Genomic DNA, 21,835 nt, shown 5'->3' with positions numbered 1-21,835 from the left:
CTTCTGTATTCGACAGGAAGCCAGTGGAGATTTTTTAGGATTGGGGTCACGTGATTAGATTTCCTGGTACGAGTTATCAGCCGTGCGGCAGTATTTTGAACTTTCTGCAGCTTGTTCACAAGCTGTTTATTTATTCCGTACATCAATGAGTTTCCGTAGTCGAGTCGGGAAGTCACAAGTGAATTTATCAACGTTTTACATACGTCGTCTGTGATATACGAACGGATGCGACCGATTTTCCGGATTTTATTGAAGCATGTTCTAACTATTGAATTGCAGTTTTTCTCATGCTTAGAGTCCGGTCGAAAAAAGCTCCAAGGTCCTTTACGAAAGGGGAGTCACTAATCGAGCTTCCTCCAAATGGAAGATTGAATGTGGAAACTTCCTTTATTTTCAGTTTTGGACAAAAGAGCATCAATTCAGTCTTATCATGGTTTAACTTTAAAAGATTGATACACATCCACGATTTTATGTCTGCGAGACAAGCAATGAGAGAAGTAGCCACATTATTCCAGTTTTTATTTGGCTCAATAACTAGATATATTTGGGCATCATCTGCATAGCAGTGATATCGCATATTGCATATATTTCCTATAGGTTTGGAAAACATACAGTACATCCTGGGTCCTAGAACCGAGCCCTGAGGCACACCGATTTCAAGCGATTCTGCATTTGATAAGGTTGCACCAACCGAAACTCTCTGACTCCTGTCAGTTAAGTAGGATTTTATCCATGACAGCACAGCACCGTATATCCCGTCTGAATACTTTAGACAATGGAAAAGAATCCGGTGATCTATAAAATCGAACGCGGCCGAAAGATCGAGCATGACAAATACAGCATAAGAATTGTTGTCTAAGGCGGTACCAATGTCATTGTGATCAGGCAACAGTGCAGTTTCAGTTGAGTGATACGAGAGGTATGCAGATTGTAGAGTATCGTACAAATGATTTGAATCTAGATGATGTTCTAAGCGAATTGCAACGACTTTCTCAATAACCTTTGAGAGGAATTATAAATTTGAAACCGGTCTATAGTTTTTGAGTTCGTTCGTATCTAGGTTATGTTTCTTTAATAGTGGCTTGATGATAGCCTGTTTGAAATCCTTCGGCATGACCGATTGACTTAATGATTTATTCTCTAAATCAGTAATGAAAGGTACAAATTGTTCAACACATTTTCTGACTATCGATGTTGGGACAGCATCTAGCTCGCATGATTTTGGTGGCATAGACAATAGAAGTTTCCTGATCTCATCAACAGAGTTCGGATCGAATGAATTGAACGGCACACCTGTAAATGGCACATCAGAAGACAATGCATCGGCATGATTGATCATCTACGTAATTTGATGACAACAGAGATGATCTGATGTTCTGAATCTTAGACACAAAATATTTGCTGAATTTATTAGAATGAAATATATGGAGATAACGAACAGTATTCAAGCTCAAAAGTCCATTAAACAATACAAAATAGGAGCAGAGCAAACACGGACCTCTAAACATCAGAGATGGGATCAGATGCCATGGAGGAGTGAGCATCCCCTGCCGACGGGTCACACCCGCCGTGTGCTCCTTGTCATGATCGGGAAATAACGGAAAAATCCGTCGACAATTCAGTGTGTAAATAATGGCCTAACAATTAGTATGAAAAACGTCAGTCAGCATTTGACTCAATGATAAATTGTATTTGCTGACAAGGTCATTGTATCGACTATAGAACTTAGGAAATGATGACTTTAAACGAGACAGCTGATATTCTTGTTTCATCAACTTGTTTGTCAATAATTTACCTCATTTTAGAAATTGTACATACGTAGAGCATGCTCTTGCGTATCGAATCAACTGAGAGATATATACCCCGTATGCAGGTGATGAAGGTATATTGCTGCATAAGTAAGGGAAGTTGACGATTGAAAAGTTAAAGTCATCACGTTTATCATAAAGCTTGGTTGTTAGATTACCATTAACGTCTTTTTCAAGTAAAATATCCAAATATGAAACAGATGTGTCAGACTCTGGCATCTTTTATCCCAAGCTCACCAGGATATATCGTATCGACATAAGAATGGAAATAGCCATTGTTAATTCACAATACATCGTCGATATATCTAAATGTCGAGTTGAAGGCGTCGTGTCATTCGTATTGCCCATGAGTTTATTTGTAATGGAATATAGACCCTTACTATCCGACCCACAGTCAATGATTTTGTTCGAATAATACGACTGCTTGCTTTGATACAACAATTTTGAGTGGTCAATACATTTTTAAAAAAAACGATATTAAGTCCAACGGTAAGTGGCCAAAAAAGTGAAGATAACAAAGAGTGATCAATCTCAAAAAAATCTAAAAACAATACAGATTTGTGAATAGACACCAGGTGGGATTAAGTGCCTAGGAGGAGTAAGTATCCCCTATCGACCGGCCACATCCGCCGTAAGCCCTAGGTATTGATTAGGTAGACCTTATATTCCGTCGTTAAATTTTATACAAAAGTATCTTATACAAAGTATTACTTCAAGAAACTTAGTAGTATTAAAAAATTATTACATGTAAATATTTAAAATTCAAAGCACACAAAATGTAAAAGTATTTTGTCAATCCTCCTTATAAAAGAAATTTATTTGCAATTCTCCCGAGTTTCATAATTACAATTTCCTGATAAAACAAGTTCTATGTACTTTCTATTCATTTATTATGCTCATTCCCATAGTGATACAACTTGTAACATTGTACGTATTTCGTAAGTTAATATATTTTCTGGTGTGTCGTATGGCCCAACGATTTGATACTTTTTTTCATAGTTTTTTTTTTTTTTTTTTTTTTTTTTTTTTTTTTTTTTTACAAAAAAAAGAATCGAATATTTTAGATTTAATTTAGATTTAGATCTCTTGATGGCTGTCCACTATCCATAGCTAGGTAGAGATATGTATATGAGGGAGGGGGATCCCAAGAGGATAGTATGGTCGTCGTTTTTCCTCTTCTTTAAACACTCTTTAAACACTGATGTCCTGACCTAAAATCATACATGTCAGAATACGTAAAGTATGAAAATTTTAAATCTGAAAATATTTCTGTTCATACATAAAACTTATTTTCTCAAAGGACGATTTTGATAGAATGCAATCTTACAATTAATCAATAGATTGGAGTTTTTTTCAGCAAACGACGGGAATAAAATGATGAATTTTTTATTATAAATTTATTATAAATTTCATTAAAATTAATTTTTCATCAAAAATTAGGATTGAGCACTCGCATTATCTTCAGTCTGTCTTGTATTTGATACGCGGCGAATCTGACCACTTCCTGGGACTGACTGAATAAAGTATTGTCCACATGTGTGTTGGTGTTTTCGTCTCTTAGAGATAATTGCACAGACGCAAATACATTATAAAAAATTAATAACGAGGACGGTTGTAAATCAAATTCCTCTGCAAAACAGATGTCACTATTTTGATTTATGTTGAAAACCCTGTCTAACTGATTACTAAGGTATTTAAGACTAGTACAAAGGAAAATGCGTTCTAATAAAATCACAAAATATCTACAAAAGTTTACTTACTTAGTGTAGCTCTCCATTCCAGTATTCTTATCCTCTTCGACAAAATTTATCCTTATTGCCTTGATAGTAATGTTAATCAAGAACTCTTTAAAATCAAAGTACTGAAAGTACTTGGAAGCGCTAAGCATGTTGCAATTTGAAATTCATCAGAATTACTTTGAATTTAAATTGCCTGTTGTATTGGAATTTAAGCAATATCTTGACAGTGCGGCTTCGCTAGGGCGAGCACAGTTGTTAAATACATAATCAAACCTGTGAGTCATGAAAAGAGGGTGTTGCAGTTCTTTTGTTATTTTCCCTCAAGTTGTAGCAGTTTAAAAGAAAAATTTTAAGTAACAGAAAACGGTCTTAATTTTTTTCAGATACAACGGTATATACAGCACAATGTAGAACAATATTTAGAAACTGCATATCGACTTCCAATTTGCCATTAAATGAATTATAAATTAGTCACATAGCAAAATAAGTCAAGTGTTCTGTTTTTCAAATAGGGAATCCCCATTTTTCTGAAAAATTGCCTCCTTGAAACAGAATGAATTTGATTACACATAAAGAGACGGGATTTTTCTTCAAAACTGCCATTTCCGATTTTTGTTTCAAAGAGGCATATTTTTGAAAATCACAAAAATCGAATAAAAATTATAATCCATCCGAAATGCAAAATGTGCACATAAAATAGCACATAATACTTCACTGTCGGAGCTGGTCTAGTGGTAAAGCGTGTGGACTCTATGCAAAGATTGTTTTACCTGAGAATGGGTTCGAATCCTAGAATGGCTGGTATCTATATGCATATTTTTTTTTATATAATGGAAGTGCAATGTAACAAATCTCTTGAGAGAGAAAGAGAGAGGGAGAGAATGTCAGAAAATTAACGGGTAATATTTTAAATGCATGCAGAATTAAATTGTTTTCCTTGATATTGTGATCTAAAAGTAATAAGACATAATTTTATATCTAATGTAATTATCTAGTGGCGATGTCTTAAAAAATAAAGTACTATCATTTTAAATAATTTAATTTTTTCATACGCATTTCGTTTCATTATTGTTCTGTTAATTAGTGGCTCAGATTTGATTTGAAACAACTACAATTGAAATGACTCAATGGAATTTCTTGGATATTGCATCGACAGCGTGATTATTGGACACATTTTTATATATATTGAAAAATATTAACGCACGCTGTCTACAGTACGTCTTTCAAAATGATGTGCGAGGTGCACTTGCCATTAATTTTGCTTTTTATCGTTCTAACTTTTCTCGTGCAAATTGGCGACAGTGACCATAGATGTGAAAAAAAGTTTACTTACAAGTCGCCAGTCTATGTTAGGAAAAACTATGCAAGAAATAAACGTAATGTTAAATGTTTTGTTATAACAACCTGGGCATACCCGTCGTATAAATTAAGTCGTCTGCGCAGCACATCACTCTTCATGCGTCGTGGTATTTAAATGTCCTTCTCGATATAGGGAATAATCACGAGTTTCTGCAACACCCTCTTTCCCGTTGGGATATGAAATTCAACATTGTCTTATGCCTTTTTATTTTAAGCATTTTACATTTTCTTCTTTTGTCAAAAGGTCAATCAATTTCACACACAAGAAATTGTATGAAAATATTTCTCCGTTTCTTAAAAAAAAAAAAACAGTATATACAAATTAAATGGCAGATATTTACTCCTGTCCAAACAGCAATGTATTTCTCAGACTTAATAAAAAAAAAATAGAAAAAAATACATGTAAACATATTTTCTTTCTCCATCTCCTTATAGGAGTCTATAAGAAGTAGCTTTGCGTATAAATGGCAATTTATTGGAGGGGGATGGTCGACGAGTTTTTCGACCAAATTTAGACTATAAATGTAGCTATACATTTGCTGGAAAATGTATATTTCTAAATAATTTCGAACAATTGAAAATATCGCTGAAATTTCTCTCATTTATGTGCAACACCGACAGCTAAAATGTTCTGGTGATAATTTTTAATAATAAATTCATTCCGTGTTTACGAGTGTTTCAAATTGAAGATTGGCTGTTAGTGACTGTGCTTTAATTTTAGAGACTGCACTCGGAAAATAAAGATGCTATTTGTTTATTGCGTCGATAAATATTTCCTAATTGATAACATACTATGTCAATGAAATGAGCACCCGTAGAGTTAACGTCCTTTTGTCAGAGATAATTGGTAAATATATATTTGGAGTATAAAGATATTATATTTGTCTTCTTCATTTGATGATAAAACATTCGGTGCTATCCTTTTATCTCTGATAATCATATACATGATTTATAATGTATTTGCAACAAAAATTTGTCTTTTCTGTTGGTCTCACAATATGTATATCTGATTTGTAAATTCAATACTATAAAATCAACCTTGTTGATTTTATAGTATTGAGGGTAGACCTATATATATATATATATATATATATATATATATATATATATATATATATATATATATATATATATATATATATATATATATATATATATATATATATATATATATATATATATACTTATCATTCGTCATTTACAGAATTATATGGGGAGCGCCTGTGCAAGAAATTAGAGGTGTTTTGCTTATTTTTAATAAAGTAAGCAATCATTAAAATCTACTCATTGTAACAACTTTGTCTTGTTTAATTTTTGCACTTGCTCTCTTTAAAAAATAATTTATAATGGGTTCCGATCGGTAACGTATCATTTTACAGCATTTTTTGTACTGTGTTATAATTGAAAAAAAGATGTATAACCATGGGAATTTCCTGAATGTTATAAGGTTCAGCAGTTGTAAACAACGGAATCTTAACAGACATGTATATCTTAAATATTTGTGCAATTTATTAGCATAATCTCTTTGATGTTTCATGTCCAGATTCATTGTTTGCTAATAATTAGACCTTCTGAGTTGAGGGTTTAAGAAAGCTAATACTAACGTAAACTTGTCATCACTGGCCAATTCATCAGACTGGTCAAATTAAGTTCACATTAATCATGTTAATGTAAGATAAAAACATAGATCTAAGCATATTGGATAACCAAAGGTAAAATTCTCCCCTATTCATCTATTATGATTGTCTACTCCAACTGGTTATGTTATCGATACGGGAATAGCTGAGTGTAAATGCAAATATCACACTTGTTTTAATGTCGAAACAAAATCAGGTCATAGAACACGTGTGCTTTATGGAATGATTCATGGGTTCAGGCCCTTACCATGCACATCTATAAATTCCGTATTTTAGTTTCAGTTTTTTATTTAATAATTTCGTTTTCTTAATTTAATAATTTCGTTTTCTTAATTTAATAATTCCGTTTTCTTTATTTAATAATTTCGTTTGCTTTTTATTTAATAATTTCGTTTTCTTTATTTAATATTTTCGTTTTTCTTTATTTAATAATTTCGTTTTCTTTATTTAATAATTTCGTTTTTGTTTATTTATTTTTGGTTTGCACTATTGGGCTTCCGTAGTAAATATTACTTTTTTAAAATTAAAATTTTATACTTTTCTTCTTCGGATTAAAGATATGTCTTTAAACCCCCAAAAGTATTTTGGACTATTGTTGAAATACTTTAAAATGCCTCAATATTTTTTAAGGACGTTTGATGCTTTACACCATTCTTTACTTGTTTATGTATGATTTTAACTACCACGCAAAACGTGTTTAGAGGAAAAAATATCAACAGCACTGTTGTGATAGTTGAAAAGGAATACTGAAAATAATTGCCCGTAATTTTTCTGATATTTCCATGATAAATAATTCAACAGCCCAAATAGAAAATACAGTATATTAATCTCAAGTATTAATAATTCTTCATGAAGGTATACAACATTGTTTTATTCTGTTTTTATGTAGTCCTTATTAAGTTGCTTAGCAGTCAAAACGGCAAACACGCGCACATCTTTACATAAACTATTTCTTCCTAGTTTCCTAATACAAGTATTATACTGTTTGCTTAACATTTCATCCGCGCTTTCCTGTCCATTGCTAAGAACGTTTAATTAAGGTTTTTGCATTTTTCCGCAATATCTTGCGCACTGCACACACAATTTTAAAGTACAATATACCGAAAAATTAGTTTTCCTATTTGAGTGATTCGTTGAAAACACAGCCACCACGTGCCCTACATGTAAGTACAGTCGCAAACTGCCTTTCCTTGCGAATTATTTACATCATATTTTTTACCCATATTACAAGTATAGAGTACAGCATTCCAGTCTGTTACTAATTGATACTGAGATGCGAAAATCCATTTCATTGATAACTCTCTGCATGGCGCAAGGGTGATAATAGGAAGACTTGTTTTTAGTTACATTGTCTGAAATACGGGTCTAGAAGAAGAAATAATAGTTTATATGGATATAAGTTATATAGAACGTACATATGTAAGTACATTGTAAATAAATTTTTTGCGAAATTTTCTACTAAATAACCCAATTCCAGTTTGAGTTTTAAATACTTATTAAAATCCCATCTGAGTTTTAAAAATATGTACTCATTCAATCACTACATTACATGTACATGACATATAATAAACCGTTTTCAATTAAGTATTTGCGCCATAGATATGCCGACACGATTTTAAATGAACTACAATGTTTAGAGATAAGCATGACAAGAACCGCCCTTATCTACTAATAGTGGGTTTTCGTACAATGTACATGCATATCTTTACCTTACTAATTGACTCCTATTATTACAACTGCACGTAACTCAGTATTACACTAAAACAGCCGAAAGAGAGTCGGGGATTTCCAGTTGCATATTTTTAGAAAACCCAGTGGAGTTAGCTAACTTGGATAGTGGCGCTGGATCGCGAACGGAAGTAGATTTAAGATGACAGAAAGCGCTTTGCGCTGCGCTTAGCGCTTAAAAATGGAGATGAGAATCAATTCACATAATAAGTCCTCTTTTCTTTGTAATTGTATCTTAGAAAATATCAATGTAATCTGTAGATTTTTTAATACTTACATTGCAGGATATAACAAGCTCCTTAAAACAGTGTAACCACAGTGCTTACGCTAAAGAAATGCAACATGCATGAATCACCTTCAATGCAGATGTTCTCCATTTTAAGCTTGAGATCGGTTTCCCTGATGGGGGTTTTATGTTTATTAAAATGTGATACCATTACAAAGAATTCAATATATTTCTTTATTTAAATAATTAACTAAATCTAGTGTGATATGGGTCAACGCCCTGGCTCAAAAATTGAGCATTTCCTCATTTTCACGAAATATTTTATGCATTTTTACTTTCTTGATCAGAAAAAAAACATTCTTGATAAATAGAGAACACACGGGAAGAATACTAGCTACAATTGAGACGATCTCCTTTATTTCACTGTTCCTGTAACAATTATTTGAAACAAATTGATTTCGTGCTCTTGTATATGTGTGCAATTTTTCAAAAGTAAACTCACCCTTCCAACTACATGTACATACAATTATATTGTACAAAAACACCTAAGATGAAAAAAAAAATTAATGTTAACATTTTGTTGAAGAGAGCCTCAGACAGAACTGCTCGAGATATTATATAAAACACCAATATTCTATTCTATGTTATCAAAATTCTTCGACAATACACTCTTAAGTGGGGTAAATGAAATATACCTTTTTTTTCTGTATAAACGATACATAATATACACTTTCGATAGCATTAGCATAAAATGTGTAATTACCAGAAGTAGAGATTCTGACCCCATGTACTGGACCCCAGGGGATGATATCATGGATCTTAGGATTGGATCATAAGAGGGAGTTGGATTCTATCAGTTGTTAAAATTACAAGGCTCTGTCTTCACTCCGTATAATTTTATAGGTCTTCAGAGATTCTCGACGGCTATAGGGGTTTCCATACCCTTCAAACTTTGGTCGGTAAAATTTCCGCTCAGTAGACCCACACAAAATCTAGGCGTAGTAGAAAACTTAATAGAAGATAACCAAAAAAAATTATGGAAGAGGGGTGACAAAAATTACATTCAAAAAGCCAAAAAGAAGTTTTCTTGGCGAATTTACGTCTGCACCGCCACCCTGAGGCACTGTAGGACAGATCCAGATGCTTACTCCGAAGCACATTTAACATTTTACTTTTTCATAAATTGATTGAATAGTATATAATATATAACTGGGTTTTTTTCAGTGCCACAACCCTTCAAATGAACATTCTTCAAAATTTTCTGCCGACGAAAGGATTTTAGAAAATGTCTTTTTCCGAATTAATTTTTGGTAAATGTGTGTGAAATTTGGTAATGTTGCAATGTTTGCAGAAAACATAATACATCTAGTTTCAATGTGAGCGGTTCCTAGATTGATAGAGAGTCATACCATTTCACATTGCTGTAATATTTGCAGAAAGGCTGACAGATATTGAAAGTTTATTCTTACTTTAAAAGCTCACACTGTAGAGTTTGATGTCTTGCTAACTATGATGGGTTTTTTATGCCCCGTAATCAAAGATTTGGGGGTATATAGTTTTTGATCTGTCCCTCTGCCTGTTTGTCATAATCTTTTTTTTTTCTGTTTGTCCACAAAACTTCAACCTTGCCCATAACTATTGAATAGTTGCTGCTAGGGATTTCATTTTTCACATTGTTTACTTTAATTACATGCTAATCGTCGGTACATATACACCCCTACTAATGTGTTCGGATCCTTTTATTTTTCAGTGTTCTGTAAATTATAAAACTCGAGGAGTTCAGAGTAGCTCTGACGGTTGCACTGGTGAGATTTAGCGAGACTTCAGCGAGAAAAGGTAAATTATTCACGGAAATGTGTCTAGGAAGTGACTTCCACGTGGAGACATGGTAAACAGAAAAGTTATGTTGCGTTTCAGTTTTCACCACTGTATAATATCTGTAGGAATGTATTTCAGTCTCTCTTGAATTCATTCAAACTTCAATAAGTATTGCTTATGAAATTATTTTCTGCAGTTATGTATTAAAATTTCTTTTTGGACAAAAATACCTCCATGGAAACTGGGACTATATTTTTTGGAGTCAGATTAGCAACTGAGGTACAGTGTACCAACATGGCTTAAACTGAAAAATCAGCTGAATGAGTTGAATTGCATTGTGGGTTACTACGGATACTACAGAAATTTTACGCTTGGGAAAAAAAAACAAAACTACAGGCGATCGGAAAGGCACAAAGAACATTTTTTCATGCATTTCGTAGATGAAAAGTAATCTGTCCATTTTTATTCTATTATTTGTTAAATAGACGTAGAATTCAAGCTTTCTCAAAGCCGAACTGTAAGGCGATTTTACTGCGTCTGTATTCCTTTGTTGTATCATCGGTGAATACAATGGTCAGGTGGATTCCCTGGCCAAAAACGCATGTGATCAGGGGTATTGTAATGTAAAAAAAAACTTTGTTGTCCATTTAAGGACCCTCTATACACTAGCGGAAAATATTTTTTGGACATTGAGAAAATTATAGTGTGTAAAGGTGTAAGTACTGAGCTCATCTATCACATTTTCAACATAGGGTGCCTTGCATTTACCCCCAGGAAAAATGTTGAAAGACAATGAAGTACTGATGAACATAAATCACTGTTGTTTACTTAAGTGGGAAAAATATCTGCAAATGAAGTGTTCTATCTATTGATCTTGGCCTATTAAAGTGTTATGAATGCTTGATTTAATCAGAAATTAAGTAATAAACTGTAAATTTCAATTTATTTTATTCTTGTTTTGAACATATTTTATTGACAATGTGTCAAAGGGATTGGACACAAGTTCTAAAAACTTAGATAGTCCTCTCCCATTTTATTCTTGATCAAAGGGCAGATCACTCTATCTGCATAAAAATACCACAAAATCAGAACTCTCTAGTGTGCAGTGTATAGAGGGCTCTTAACTGTTTAAAATACCTACTATGATCCAATAACTGCGTGTCACTTTGCTTGATCGACCGTAGTAAAATTTCACAAATTGATTACCATATTATACTCATCGATTGGATGTCTGATTTCAATAAAAGCAATACTACTTTGCATATGAAACAGAGAATCCAACAATACTCTGAAAATACTGGCCAATCACATCGAATGATCGTTTACCAGTACGGCATTTGTAGTCAGCAGCAACACGTGGTCTGTCAAAGCGTTTTCTGTCCTCCAAAAATGATTTGTCATATTTGTTTTTATTTGACCGGATGGGGTTAATACGAAAAAGAAATTTAAAGCATGGAATTAGTAAGGCTACTCTGCTATAGGTACTATTATACTATATAGCTATCGATGTCATCATTATAGGAAGTAAAACTTGCTTTGCCTGTCCACATGTAATTCACGGCCAGGAACACGTTAAGTTCCTAGACAGTACCGTTGTCAGAAACTTTTAAAGTTAAGCACTGAAACTGGTTCGTTGTCATGAACATACAGGTGAGGTTATGGTAAAATCCGTCCGGTGTCATGCAAAAGATACAAGAATTTATACATAATACCTAAATTTTAACGTTTTTGACAAATTCTAAGAATAAATTTGAATTTTGGGAAACAGATACAACATTCAGTATTCCATACAAAGATTTATGTATTTGATATCCACAATACATTTTGAGGAGTTTTGGTTGGCGATCACATGCCCATGTGTGAAGCCATGATAGTGAGCTATAAAACTATATATTTCTTATATTTAATTCATCGAAATGGTTCTTTTATTTTAAAATATGAAGAGAAACTTAATTTGCAATGTATTAGGCAACTGACAGCCTTTTGTAGCGAACATGTTTTAAGAAATCGCAATTTGTAAGCAAAAAGTCCGTTGTCAGTACATGTTAAGTTTGTCTGGTCCGGTGTCATTCTTCTTAACATGTAAGAAAATCAATAAAATGCAACAGAAATGATCAAATATATGCTTAATTTTAAAAAAATACAAAGCATATTACAAATATATTTGAATCTCGGGGTTGTCTTAAAGCAGCTCACACCAACGTGCTAACTATTTAGAGATGTTCTTATTTTCAATTCATTTTCTCTTAGGAACCTGAATCCTAGCTAGTATGCAAACATATACAATTCCTTGTTTATCATCAGAATAACAAAATTAAAATGTTATGTCACATTTAAGCCGATGGTCGGGCGACCAAATTATTTTCGTATCGTCAGCTGAAAAAAATATGATCGGCCGACACTAGTATCGGGCGACGCAGAGTAGTGATATTAATTCCTAGGAACATCGATACCTTTAAAAGTAAAAATATTTAAAAGTTGGCCAACCGTCGCCCGATCATCGTTCGCTAGGCCCCAGGTTTGATTTTCATCTTCGGCCGACAGTTGTACGAAAACTCAATTCCCAAATGTCGACCGACTGACGACCGACTTTAAAAATTGTATGCCGATGGTCGGCTTATGATCGAAGGTTGGTGGACGGACTATTCAATGAGTGCTTCAATTGAATCAGCCACAGACTCAAAAAAAAAATAACTTGACCCGACTGACATTCATAAAATTGGTCGGCCGACGGAAAAAAAAAGATATAAAAAATCGAGCAAAACAAGGGCCGATAATATGAAACTTACGTGGAAGTATCCTCAGGTAATGTAGATTCAAGTTTGTTCAAACCATGACCCCCGGGGGTAGGATGGGGCCACAGTGGGCTATCAAAATTTTACCTAGAATAACATAAGAAAATTCTTTAAAAATCTTCTTCTTAAGAACAGCAAAGCTATGATTGGTCATATTTATATGGAAGCATCCTTAGGTAGTGTAGATTCAAGATTATTCAAATCAAAGGTTAACATAGGAATACATAAGGGAAATCATTAAAAAAAAATCTTATTCTCAAGAACAGCAAAAACGTAATTGGTCATAATAAAATATAAGCATCCTCAGGTAATGTAGATTTAAATTTGTTCAAATCATGACCCCACAGAGGAGCCAAACAGGATCATAGTTAAACAAAGGGTAATGTGGGATATATCAATAAAAATTTCTTCTTTAGAAAACAAAGCCATTATTAGTCATATTAGTTCAAAAGCATCTTTAGGTGGTGTATATTCAAGTTTGTTCAAATCATACCCCCCCCCCCCCCACTTTGATATTTAAACTTTTGAATACCGAAATGATTTCTGCGATTTCCGAACCAAAGTGCTCAGGTGAGCGATGTGGCTTATGGGCCTCTTGTTTTTGGTGGATTTGTGAATATAATTGGTGTGTAAACCACATTGACGTATCTCGTATGCTATTCATGCAGCGTGATTGTTGTGGTACATTTTGTCGTCCTGTTCATATTGTCGCCGGCGACAATGTGTACATACACTCACTGAGCATATTGTCGTCCATCAGTATATCTCGCATGACAATGCATGGCAATGTTTCCATATAGATATGACTAATCATTGCTTTGCTGTACTTGAGAAGAAAAAGTTTAAAGAATTTTCCTTTATATTCCTGTGTAAAACTTTGATCGCCCTTTGTGGCCCCAACCTAGGCCCGGGGGTCATGAATAAAAGAAACTTGAATCTACACTACCTGAGGATGCTTGCATATAAACATCGCTAATCACGGGCCTACTGCTGTTCTCAATATTTGATCCAAAAAATTTCAGAACGGGGAAAGGGGGGGGGGGGGAATGCGGTTCAGATTTTTTTTTTGACAAGACCAAAAAAAATCATTTGTGTGTGAAGGAGTGTTACTGTATAAGTTAAGTATATTATTTAATCATGAAATTTTACATTTGGGCAAAATTGAGAGTAAACATGTATACAGGTTAAAAAAACAGAATTTACAAAAGCAAAGAAAAATGAAAAAAAAAATCAAACGGAGGGGGCAGGGTGGGAGATAGGGATGGGGGAGGGGGTGGGGTGCACCGGTGATAGATCCGCCTGTATATTCCAACGGAAAACTTTTATCACCAATTAAGGACGCACCCTATCTATCGGGGTCATGATTTGAACAAAATTGATTTTGTTTTTGTTTGTTTGTTGTTTTAATATCCCTCTAGAAAATTTTTTACTCATAAGGAAACATCACTATTTGCCGGTGGAGGGCCAAAAATTGAGACCTATTGTTGGAACTCAGGGTCATTGAAAATTCGTGCCAGAATCTAAAAAATTAAAAGTACACTTCATGTATGTACTTTCACATTAGTATAATCTCTTCTGATCCAATGTTCTTGAGAAGAAAATTTTGAAAGAATTATTCTTAAATATTTGTTTCTATTAAAACTTTGTTCACCTATTGTAGCCCCATCCTTTCCCAGACATGATCTGAATAAAAATGAATCTACACTTTATAATAAAGTTTTCACATAAGTTTCAACTTTTCTGACACAGTGGTTCTTGAGAAAATTATTTAAAGATGTCACTAAATTTTCACTAATACTTAACTATAGATGTACTTTCCTGAAAGAGGGCATGACCATTAATTTGAACAAACTTGACTCCCTTTATCCGCGTTTCTGGTAAGTTTGGTTGAAATTGAAATTGGCCAGTAGTTTCTGAAAAGAAGCTGAAAATGTGAAAAGTTTGCCGACAGACAGACGGACGACACAAGAAATGTGATCAGAAAAGCTCACTAGAGCTCACTAGAGCTATCAGGTCAGGTGAGCTAAAAATATGTCAATCCCTACACCAATTATATCGGCACTCGTATGAGAATTAAGCAAAAAAAAATGAATTCCAGATAACATTTCTACTGAACAAATAACTTTCAATCTCATATCCATGTATATATAACGAGAAAAAAGGAATAGACCGATTTTTCAGATATCTCAAAAATTACGGTATTTTGACATATCATAGTCATGTAAACCAATGCTGGACACAATTTTCTGAGCAACACCATTTCTCCCTACAGTATTGCGAGTAATGCTAAATAAATACAACTTGTTTGCTTATTTATCAGCCAAACACTTTGTCTATCCTTCTGTCTGTCTAGATCTCTCTTCTCTGTGTATGTGTGTCAATCTCTCTCTCTCTCTTCAAGACCTTATTGAATATTCAACACAATATATCGGCGACAAAATGTGCCAATGGTCACAGTACATATTGTCGCCGATGACAAAACGTGCTTATGCTTCACTGTACATTTTGTCTTCCATTACGCAGGAGGAAAAAAAGGTTCGTCTCGGTACAAATTGTCGCCGGCGACAATATGTCGATGGACGACGATATGTGCAGTCAGGGTAGGTACATTTTGTCGCCGACGACAATATGTACAAAACGACAATATGTACCGTCACAACCCTATTTTTGATGGCATGCTTAACGATACCTAAACCAACATGAGATCGTAATGTATACAAAACAGTAGCGACAACGGACCGATGACAACGGACTGAATTTTCGTATCTTGTCATGACAACGGACAAAAATTGAAATAAATCAAATTTTTCAGTTTTAATTTGTTCTCATTTTTTCTGTAAAGGCTTACAGCATGTCTTGATACTGTCTGCACCAATTGGTGTGTATATCATATTCTATTTACGAAAAATATAACAACTCAGTAGGAAAACGAATCAAAGCCACAAGTGATTTCAACAGAGTTAATGTCGCCAACGCAAACTCTTCTTTTATTACTTGTTTTTAACGGCTGAAATTCATACAGCACCAAACAGGGTGTCTGCCCTGTTTCCCATTGCAATTTCAGACATTGTTATAAATAATTTAACTTGAAAAATGAAAAACTTCTCACAGCCTGTCTTCTCAAGTCATGACACCGGACGGATTTTATCATAATCGCACCTGTATGTTCATGACAACGAACCAGGTTTCTGACAACGGTACTGTCTAGAAACTTAACGTGTTCCTGGCCGTGTAATTGTTGTTTACTGCATACTCGTGAACAATCATTCAATACGTCAAGGGTATTGTTGGGTTCTGTGTTTCATATACAAAGTAGTATTGATTTCATTCAAATCAAACATCCAATCGATAAGTAATATGGTAATCAATTTGTGAAATTTTACTACGGTCGATCAAGCAAAGTGACACGGTGTTATTGGAATGATAGTAAGATATGACGCTCGTTTTCCTTAACCTTGAAGTGCTGGTGTTCTGAACGTGGCACAGACTACATTTTATTATGTACATTTTCTAGTTAGCAACGTAACAACAAAGTGCAAACACCTGCGACATCTTTCATAGTTTCTAATCATGATCATTGTATTCTTTCATAAAAGCAGTTTTTTTTAATATTGGTTTTTGCAGTCCATTTAATATTGATCGTAGATTGACCTGTACCACGTGTTCGAAGTAAAAAGTAAACAGATACTTGTCCAGTAAACGTTGCTATTTATTCAACGATTGGTCACTTGTTCATGGTAAGATCCTCTGTGCGCATTAATAACAATAGCTATATAAGGTAAACAAACGTTTGTCATTGTTGAAGATATTACCCATTTTTTTCATACCAGCGTACTGGGCGATTTTGCAAAAAATTGTCACTACTGAGCTCCATTTTTAACCCCCCCCCCCCCGCCCGCCTTTTCTGTTTTTCTGTTTAAAATCATGAAAATATCTCAGAAAGGTCTGGAAACACACTTTCCTAGGACATGCTTTAGAAAAAAATAGACTATAGCAATTTCCTGTTTACTGCCAATTTTATTTATAAAATCGGTTCTACCATTATAACCTCTGAATGGATCAACGAAGACCACGTGCCTTGAATTTAATTCACAATAACATTAGTAGGGGTGATATAGGTAGATTTTTTTGTTCATTTTTTCATTTAAAAATGAAGGAGAAAGTTGATATACACAACTGTTTAACCTCTATGTGAAGCTCACTTTTCTGATTTTTTTTTTTTTTTTTTTTTTTTTTTTTTTTTTTTTTTTTTTTTTTTACCAATTAACTATTATAAGCATCTATAAACTTTGATATTTCTTTGGATCCTCATTTGAACGTCTGGACTTTTTTACTTTAGAAAAAGTCATTTTTCAAGTTTACTGAAAATAAACTAGATCACTGCATACATGTACGTGGATTAAATATAAACATTCATATTTTTTTCACAGGCTTACATTTTTCTTCGTCCAATTTATTATATGTATTACCTACAAAGAAAAATATCACAGGTTGTTATTCGCTTCATTTATCCTGACATAAAAAAGGTTCAATGAAGTTTTTTTTTTTTTTTTCATGTTTTTGAAAGCTAGTTTTGTTTTGTAATTTGTAGTTACAATTGTATAGTGTTATAGTCAGAAATTTGCTGATGGCCAATGTTTGTTATTAGGAGGAGGGTCGGCATACATGGTGTGGATGTGGGATAAATGTTCGTCACTGTGGGCTTGGGCTTCGTTGAAACTGTAACTTGGTAACGGTGGCTGCTGCTGAGAAGTGGTGAAGTCGAAAGTGGCAAACTGTGCTGGATCATATTCTGGTATTCTATTTAATGGTGCCTCATTTCTTACAATATTAATTGTGCTCTAGAAAGAAAATGAAAACTTTGATGAATTCAATGTTTAACCTGAAAATTTTGGGCTTCATAAAAATAAGTTATGGAATGAATCCAATAAATGCTGACTGATCTCATTCAATATTTTCTTTTTTGTTTACATTTCTTACTGGTCCATTTTCAGTCTGTGTTCGTTCTTTGTTAAATCCACAATGATGCCAGCACATTCCAAGCGCAATACATAGAAAGAGGAATGCAACAAATGGGATAATCACGACTAAGATTCTGTAAAATATACAATTCTGTAGAAAGATTAATTGAAAAAGAATTTATTGAATGATTTTATATTGTGTACCATTAGAGAATTTTTCACCCGAAGAGACTTCACCATAATAAAAGGCCTAATAAAAGATATAAAACGCATCAGTCAACATTCGATCTAATAACAGGTTGTATTTGCAAATTGTCATTGTACAGATATGAATTTTTAAAAATGTTTACTTCACACTAGATTATTAATATCCTAGAATCATCAGCTTATGTGCCAGTAGCCTGTCTAGGTTTGCAAAATGCGGAAGATAAATCTAATTAAAAGTACTTGCAAATAGAGTGCCATGAATATTGTTTTCACAATTAGTTTGTTATGTTCCAATTCTATGATAATTTGGTGCATTTAAAGTGATTTACTAATTTATATAATTTGAATAATTTGAAATCTAAGTGTAATACACAGTTTGTAAACTATTCATGTTTTAATATTACATGTGCTACTAGTATATTTAAAAACTTTATTTGCATGTGTTTTAATTTTTTTTCAATGTCAGCCACTTAAACTGCTTTTTCACTACTAAGTTGTCTTTAAACATATTTCCTGGAGGTTGTCTTTAAACATATTTCCTGGAAGAGAACGACAGGTACTCCATGTTGAAAATTAAATGCACCGTTTCTACATTTGTCATCCAGTGCCTGAGGAACTTACACGAAGAAAAGATGTTCCTAAATAGTTTTTTTTCCTTAAGTCTGAATCAATAATTAAACGAATTATACCCAGGAATTTACATGAAAATATTGACATTACATTGACCTTTTTGTACTACTGCAATTTTTTTTTGTTTTTGTTTTTGTTTTTGTTTTGTTTTGTTTTGTTTTGTTTTGTTTTGTTTTTTTTTTTGGTTCTTTTTTTCCAAAAAGAAAAAAGTTAATTACTATATGCTTTTGAATTTCTGTTTAACGACTTTATTTGAATATATTTTATATTTTGAAAATATTTGATAGAAGTTGTGACCCTCTGTTTATTTGCAGATTCTTGGCTTCGCTTCATCGGGAAGTTTTTTTTTAACATTGTTAACAGCAAGCCTAGCTCACTTTCTAACCAGTATGCATTTATTTAACTAATTATTTTCAGCCCATAGACAGAGCAGAGAATGTTTTGTGTATGTACTGTGAGTGTGGCTGCCGTTTAGACTTTTATAATAGAATGAATGCGTGCAAGGCGCGGACGATCCCCCGCTCTGAGAGAAGATATTTTTCAATTCTAAAAGTTCATGAAAAGATATATTTTTCAAAAATTATATTGTCAATATAATTTTTCACACATTTGTTTCCTATATTTTTTTGGATAAATTATTGACAAATAATTTATTTTTCACTAATTTTTTAAGGTATGTGACACAAAAAAAAAAGCTTCACGCATGATTCGAACTCTTTCCAAAGCTCACTGTTAGGCGTAAGACTAAACGTGTTAACCACTACGCTACGAAGTCTGCTTGTGTTGTTTGATGTCAGTGTGATTTAAATTAACGAGTTTGTTGAAGTGTAAATTTTTTTTCAGGAATGTTCGATTTTCATATAGAATGAGTTCAGGCTCCATTATTTTGAAACATAATATAAATTTTACATTTTCTTTTTCCGTCATATAAACGTTAATGAAGAATGGAGACGACCCATTCATATTCAACAAACCATTTTTTATGGCTCTAATAAACCAATTTTCCACTAAATATGCTTTACTGTCAAGTTTAAAAACAAATTATTAATCGAAAAGTCATTCATTAAAATAACTGAATCAAATGTGTTGAAGATGATATTACAGAAAACATTATTTTAGAAAAATATAACTTTTCTGTGAACTTTGAAAATTGAGAAATATATTGTCACAGTGCGGGGGATTGTCCTCGCCTTGTACGCCCCCTTCCTTTATATATGATTAACTGAATTTTAAAATTGGACAGAAGAAGTTGAATTATATCACCTTTAATGTTTTCAATGATGTAACTCATTGAAATTAAATTTTGAAATAAGATCTTATACATCAGTTATCAGTTGCAGTGATAAATGTGTCTTTAACTTTTTATTAATGTGCAAAAGGGGGGTGTTTTCTATCAAGAGTGGAGGTTGGGCGTACAGTGCCTGATAAGTGATTCTGTTATTAAATCAACTCTTCTTATACAAAGTATAAGACAATCATTAAGGGGTAAGCAGAAACCATATTGATTCCTTTATGTGACAAAGCCAGTGCTAAAAAAGCTGATTAGTGAAATTTCTAAAAATGTCATAATTATACAGGAATATTTAACGTATTTCAGCTACCAGGTAAGTGTGCAATAAATTTTCAATGTAGGCTTGAAACAATTTTTCAGAATCCCTATAAAATGGTTATTTTGATCGTGCTTCTAGGAATGACTTATTCAGGAATAGAATAGGTTTTGGTTTTCAGCAAAACGTACGTCTCAAACCAGACATTAATTTGATGCTATCAAGAACTATAAAAGTTTTGTTGTTAAAACTGAGAAGAAAAAGAAATTCTAGATACGTTCAAGCATTTCAAAAAAAAAAAAAAAAAAAAAAAAAAAAAAAAAAAACAGTTTATCAACATGATAACAATATCTTAAGACTAAAACGACAAGTTTCTAGAAAAAAAGAGGAACATTGAGACAAAATTAGAGGGTAAAAAAGAAGAGATCTTTAATCAGATACTAGAATAATTGGATGGGAAAACAGGTAATGTAGCAGGTAAGCCTTATGAAATCAGAGGTAAAGGTGGTTACTACAGAGGCTGTGGAGTTTGGAGAGGTAACTCTAATCATTACAGAGTAACTCAAATGACAGCTGTTTACACCGGTCGAGTTCAAGGATAGAGACGGGATGAAGGAAAAAGAACTGGTAACCCAAACGAGTTGAGGTCTCTGACGAAGACCGACAGGGAATAAAATTTCAAGTGAAAGCCGACAGTTAAAGTGCAAATTGATTGGTGAGTCAAATACTTTTGTGCATGATAATTCTTTTACAGTGTGCTTATGGTCACAACATTGTCATTATTTGGTTATCATTATACAAAAATATCAACATTAGGTTAGAAGTGTCAGTAGATGATGGTTTTATACTGAAATACGAGGGTACATAGTGTTCTCTAAAATTCTGTTTATTGATATAGAGTTATTTGTTCCTGCTTTGATTGTACAAGACACTAATGTCAACAAAAGATGTCCTGTTATCAATGAAACTTAATATGTGTTATGAATATGTAGATATTTACTACGTAAGAATTCCATGAAAACACTTCCAAAAGAATGGCAAGTAGAATTAAACAGTATAGAGAATAAGTTTTTCGATGTCAAATCCGTGTGTAAGAAACTGTAATTTATAGATTAATTAGATTAATATATAATTAACACAGGTTATTTACACAGCCAGGGTATTAATCATTGAGCGCTTTGATAGAGCGTTCACTTTTACTTTCATTAAAAAGATAATTCAAGACATGAAAACAAAAAACAAAAAGAAACAGGTTTGCTGTACTTATTTGTACACAAAATCTATGTTATATATGAAATAATCAAAGTTGTACAAGCCAAAACTACTTACGGTGAACCTAAGAAAGATGTCATTTTTTCAACAAGGAAGAGAAAACAGGAG

At 33.1% G+C, this 21,835-nt stretch overlaps 1 long non-coding RNA gene across 1 annotated transcript; it reads right to left on the bottom strand.

The window, feature by feature from the left end:
• Nucleotides 1-2,870: 2,870 nt before the first annotated feature.
• Nucleotides 2,871-8,589, bottom strand: LOC133174015 (uncharacterized). Its single transcript, XR_009719081.1, has 3 exons — nucleotides 8,549-8,589; nucleotides 3,569-3,653; nucleotides 2,871-3,019 (listed from the first exon to the last, which is right to left on the bottom strand). It is a non-coding gene; the product is annotated as an uncharacterized LOC133174015 (long non-coding RNA).
• Between the last annotated feature and the right edge of the window lie 13,246 nt (nucleotides 8,590-21,835).

This window comes from Saccostrea echinata, unplaced genomic scaffold (genome assembly GCF_033153115.1).
Source record: "Saccostrea echinata isolate AGI-Se365-2 ecotype Australia unplaced genomic scaffold, CSIRO_AGI_Sech_v1 ptg000057l, whole genome shotgun sequence".
NCBI classification, from domain to species: Eukaryota; Metazoa; Mollusca; class Bivalvia; order Ostreida; family Ostreidae; genus Saccostrea; species Saccostrea echinata.
This window is presented reverse-complemented; position numbering and strand designations above follow the sequence as displayed.